The sequence below is a fragment of the Cibotium barometz genome, chromosome 33 (genome assembly GCF_041138505.1).
Source record: "Cibotium barometz isolate CiBa-2024 chromosome 33, ASM4113850v1, whole genome shotgun sequence".
NCBI lineage: Eukaryota > Viridiplantae > Streptophyta > Polypodiopsida > Cyatheales > Cibotiaceae > Cibotium > Cibotium barometz.
Genome location: NC_141078.1, coordinates 16,530,760 through 16,536,544, shown reverse-complemented (window position 1 = coordinate 16,536,544; position 5,785 = coordinate 16,530,760). Strand labels below are relative to the sequence as shown.

Sequence of the window (5,785 nt, the reverse complement as noted above, 5' to 3'; positions counted from 1 at the left end):
AATATTGAACGCAATTCTCTTTGAGCTTTTGTTCTCAACCATAATTATTCTAGGTGTGGCCTCAATCGAGTTATATACGTAAACTTCAAAAGTATATTCAAATTTTTTTGTAATCCTAACATTGATAGCATAGACACGATGGTAGTGTTATGTAATTTGCTTTACTAACCTTAAGTAGACACACTTAAATCTTTTGATTTATTGCAGGACCAAAAACACATCTTGATTATGAGGATAGCAGCCGATAAAAACTTGATTAAAATTAAAATGGTTAACAAACTCAACATTGAGTACAAAAGTAGAGCTTGGAGTTTCCATTAAATAACCAAAAGGCTTTATAATCAAAGTGCAAGTTCTTTGTAGTCAATCAATTCACTAGAGTGATCAATCATGAACGTGCCACATCTTGTTATAGATGCTAGAGTGTCACGAGCTTCTATAACATTTTTGTGGTATAGAACATTAAATGGAGCTTCCAAAGAAATCACTTTGTCTACAATTTGACCCACCAAGATTGCTTTCACAATCGAGCGATCACTTTGAGTTATCTTAGCTTCTAAGCTTGGCACCTCTAATCTCAATATTAGTATTGCACACAACGCAATAACAAGTCAATATTAGGTAATTTGGAAAAAATCTCACATTTTGGGAATCAATTACTCCATATAGTTTTGGACATATCTTAAACATACTAACTCCAAATTTGTCGGAGATCATAGATTTAGATTCTATTCTTCAAGATCTTTCCGATGATATGTCACATGAGGGGGTTTTGACAAACTTTTGGACAAGTTCACCATGCTTCCATTTTTCAAATGGGAATGGGATTTTTCCCAAATTATCTAATATGGTGTTTAACCACTACTACCTCTTACAGGTTTGACTTTGCTTGACTTGAAAATAGCACAAATTCTTGCAACAAGAAAGACATTGATATTCAAAAACTCCAAAGTGCCATAAACCTGTGAGATGACAAGATTTAAGTGCACTTTGTGAAGCTACAAATCCTAAGAAAGATAAAATGTTAAAGACAAAGCATTAAACTACAAATGACAAAGAATAAAGCACTACTCAAATAACATGCTTACCGTATCCAAGAGAACTTGCTTGACCTTGAAACCCACTCTCTAAATTTGCCTTTAACTTTTTGTTGAGGAACAGGGCTGAGTATTGTAATATCTAGGACCAATAACACATTTCCTCGACCCATAAAAGCCCCCACATTGTGCGCCACAAACATGACTATGCCGCCATTTTTGAAGCAATGTCGTAGTAGTCTTTTTTGTGATCATTATCCTAGCTCAACTATGGCATGAGCAAATACAAAAGAGAATAAGTTTTAAGAGTGCACATAATAAAAAACTAGCAAACCAAAAACACATCAAGTTAAGAAAGCGTTCAAATAGAACTCACCATAGCTCGATTGCTTGATGTTGGACCATCCGCAACTACAAGCTCGTCCAAAACACCGCCTGAATATTTTTGGGCATTGTTGACATGAAAAACAACAAAAGCAAGTGTGCTTTGATGGTGTCTCGCACCACTGGAGCATAATGCTTGAGCCTTGTCTAAGAAAGGCCTAATCTTGGCCTCAAGGCAAAAGGTTAGAAGGCTTAGCTTTGATAATTAAAGTGGTAGCATCTAAGTGCAATGAAAGAAAAGATGTGCCCCCATCAGCTTTATTTTTATGCTTTACAGATGCACTGTCAATTCTAATATAGTCACCTACCCAAAGCTTATCTATGTAGTGCAAGATGTAGGGATCTGGTATTATGAGCATGATGGTGTCTACACTAGACTTGTCTACAAGGTCAAGTTTAAAGTAGTAACTATACTTAGCTTCTTAAGTGTTTTTCTTCTATGTGCCATAGCGGTTTAGCACCTTCCCTTCAAAAACAAAGCTAGAGCTACTTTCTAAAATATTAGAAATAAGAAATAGAGGTGGTGTAGCATGGGAAAATGGCACTAAAGAAAGGTTAGGTTTTGCCTTAGGAAGAGGTAAATCAGCAAATAATGTAGGGATGTAGGGATGTAGGTTTTAGGTATGGCCTTAGTTGGAGCTGAGGATGTGCCAACCTCTATAGAATGAGACACATGTGATGGGGAAATAGCAAAGTTACTTACATTATTGGCCTGAGGTATAGCCTTAATCGGAGATGAGGATGTGCCAACTTCAGCAAGTTGAAGATTAGATGATGTAGGTGCACACAAACTAGTAAGAATTGATGGCAAAGCTTGAGACACTGCCACTGCAAGAACAAGATTGAAAAGCAACAATAAATGTTAGCATGACTTAAAGATTACATTAACATAAAGCGAGCTATAAACTTGAGGCTTAACTTAATTGCAACACTTAAGTACAAACATTTCTTTAACCTAAAACCAAGAGTATCAAACTTCATAAAGTAATAATCGGCAAAATGCAAGCTACAAGAAGTAACCTTGCTTTGGCTTCTGATTCCGCAGCTTAAAAAGAGCCTTGGCAATAGAACTTTGAACTTGAGTGTGCTTGCACATCTTAGGTGGTGAAGATAAGCCCAAAAGCAATGAGGCCCTCAGCGCCGACCTTGGGCTTACCGAGACGAGGTGGCACAGTCGTCGTCATCAAAAAACTTGTTGAGCTCTATAAGATGCAACATAATCAATGATTTAAAAATAAAAATTTAAAGTGTAAAGTTGGTTCAACAAGAAAGCAACAAAATGCTAACTACCTTGCTCAAAATCCATGCTATTTGCATCATTTTCACTCGACATGTCGATGGAAAAAACAATCACCAAAGCTAGAGTTGCAAGATACACTCTCCCTAACCTAAAACCTTTTGTTTACACCCCTAAAAAAGCAACAAGTCTAATGTCAATATGGTGTCCAGAAAGCCACAACAGTGCTAAGCAAGCATTACATTTAAGAAGCGTAGACGTAGCGACCCATCACAACCATAAAATAATAGTCTACACAAGTGGTGCCACATACCTACAAGCACAAGCCAAAACTCTGCACAGGCGGCGCACAGCCATCACACACACCCATAAAACATCATGCAATGAAATAGCAAAGTCCAAGGTAGAATTACCTCTACAAGTGGAAAGTAGGTGAGAAACTCATCTGCACATAAAGCAGCCAGCAGAGGATGTGTAGAGGTGTTAATGTATACGCTGCAAAACCACCCACTAGAAATGTATACGCTGCAAAACCACCCACTAGAAATGTACCAAAGACGGCTCAAAAACCATGGCCCACATAACAAAGGTCGGGAACTTGCAGCACCGCCTGTAGAAGGTGAAGCTTCTAGTAGGCCAAGCATGGCCCACACACCAGGGGGGGCGGCACACTGCATGACCGTCAAGGCCCATCCGCTCAGAATTGGCACGCAGAACCCCGCGAACATACCCTAGCCACGCCGAAACCCTGCATGGCCGCCAGGCCACGATGAAGGAACCCTAGCTGGAAAGGGGCATGCAGCAAAAATACCATTCAAAATTTCCCATACCATGTTTCACATAGCCCCACACGCGGCGGGTACACATGGCCAAATGGTTAATAACCATACACAGGCCCACGTGGTGGGATAGGTGGTGGGCAGCCTCATACCCACCACTAAGGCCTTTGCCATGGGCAGGCCCAAAAACTTGGTAGTGAGATTCTCAGAGTGTCAAGCACACTATGGATGCTTCAACCACCCCAAACTTCATGGAATTACTACTAATTTTAACAAGGTATGCTAAAAATAGATAGTGACTTAATAGTGTCAGATTGGGACCAAATTTGTTATGAGGGTAGTCCAAATTGATGTTAACACATATATAAGTTCAAATCTAAGAAATACCTAATGGGAAAATTTTTAGAGTCAGGCGTGGAAACCTAGGGGGGTTTCTATGCTAGGCATGTTTGGTCACCCCCACTTCATGTTCTAAAATCAAAGTTGATGGACGTGCTCTTTGATGAATGGACACACTTTGTGTAAATATTATTTATCTAAAATGGATCAATCAACTATGAGATATTAGCTAGCATAAAATTCTCTTTTTTCATAGATTTTTGAGTCCCAGACTTAGAAAAAATCGTCCTTTTCCTCAAAAGAGATATAAAAAGACTCACAAGTAATTCAAATCTCATCGGAATGGTTCCAAACTTGACCTTAAGAATGCCTAGAGTATTTAAAATACTTGGATGCTTCAAGTCCAATCTCTAATGAAGAATCCCAATTTTCATGGAATTACTACTAATTTTAGTAAGGTCTGCTAAAAATAGGTAGTGAATTAATAGTGTCAAATTGGGACCAAATTTTATATGAGGGTAGTCCAAATTGATGTTAACACATGTAAACTCAAATCTGAGAAATATCTAATGGGGAACGTTTTAGATCTAGGCATGGAAACTTGGACGATTTCTATGCTAGGCATGTTTGGTCACCTCAACTTCATGTTCTAAAATCTAAGTTTATGGGCGTAGTCTTTAATGTATACGAACACTTTGTGTAAATCTTATTTATCTAGAATGGATCAATCGGTTATGAAATATTAGCTAGCATCAAATGCTCTTTTTTCATAGATTTTTCAATCCCAGACTTAGAAAAAATTCTTGTCCTTTTCTTTAAAAGAGACCTAAAAAGGCTCACAAAGTAATACAAATCTTGCTGAATGATTCCAAAGTACTAGAGTATTTGAAATATTTGGATGCTTCAAGTCTAATCTCTAATAACTGTTAGTTCTAGCAAGGACTGATAAAAATAAGCAATGAACCAATAATGTTTGATCGAGACGACCAAACTTTGGATAAGGACACCCCAAGCTTCATGTAAGACTTTTGTTTGGTAAGATTCCTCCCTCCAGCTTTTGAGGTGTAAAGGTGTAAGAACCTCCCCTTCTGATCTTGTAATTATTCCCCTCTCTGAAATAGAAGAAAGATCTTGTTTTACCCTGTTTTGGTCTAGAGAGAGATAATCTTAAATTAAGATATTTTTGGATATAAAAATCCTCCTAGTGTATAAAATGGATTCCCCTAAAACAAAATTTCAAAAGAACTTTCCAATGTGCATTTGGAATAAATTGAAAATGTGTATAAAGGACCTTAGCCTAAGGGTCTACATTTTCAAAAAAAATTAAATTATGGTCCAATTAAGGTTCCAATGGGCCAATTGGATTAATCCAAGTGTTGGGATGAGATAAATCCAAAGAATAAAAGAAAATACCAAAAAATGAGTAAATTCTCACATAAGATGAAGAGTTGACTGAGTACAGGGTTTATTACTTAAAAACTATGAGATATTACTATAAAAATGAGATATTTTGGAATAATGATGCATTTTTGACACCTTAGTAAGGAGAGGGGGACTCTTGAGGTAAGCGCCTAATTCACACATGTGGATGAGTTTTTAATTCAAAAACATTGTGATATTTTTCTCTCTCCTCTCTCCTAGATAAGGGAGCCAAACTGGTCCAAATTTTGTCCAAATTCAGCCAAACTGAACCTGGAAAATTCTAGAACCCAATTGGACTTGGTTAGAGGCCTCCCTCACCTATAAATAGATCCTTAGTCTTTTGTAAAAAAATTTGTGAACTATACCATGTCATTATTACATTAAAATAATGATATTTTCTATTATCCCTTAAAAATCCTCTACTTTTGGAGAGATTGGAGCTTCTCTCTCTCTTCAACAGTCCTTGGAGCCTTCTTCTCAACATACTAAACCAATTGATTGGTTGGGGGCTTCTTCTAAGATAGAGAAGCAAGCAAAATCAAGAGGCAAGGTGTAATTTCATGGTTTTCTTTACTATTCTCAATGAT

General features: G+C 37.4%; 2 long non-coding RNA genes across 2 annotated transcripts; both read right to left on the bottom strand.

Annotated features, from left to right (window-relative positions):
- Positions 1 to 865: 865 nt before the first annotated feature.
- Positions 866 to 1,602, bottom strand: LOC147619363 (uncharacterized). Its single transcript, XR_015261908.1, has 3 exons — positions 1,414 to 1,602; positions 1,089 to 1,305; positions 866 to 962 (listed from the first exon to the last, which is right to left on the bottom strand). It is a non-coding gene; the product is annotated as an uncharacterized LOC147619363 (long non-coding RNA).
- Positions 1,603 to 1,614: 12 nt separating this feature from the next.
- LOC147619362 (uncharacterized) lies at positions 1,615 to 3,179 on the bottom strand. Its single transcript, XR_015261907.1, has 4 exons — positions 3,072 to 3,179; positions 2,712 to 2,831; positions 2,442 to 2,623; positions 1,615 to 2,249 (listed from the first exon to the last, which is right to left on the bottom strand). It is a non-coding gene; the product is annotated as an uncharacterized LOC147619362 (long non-coding RNA).
- Positions 3,180 to 5,785: the final 2,606 nt, after the last annotated feature.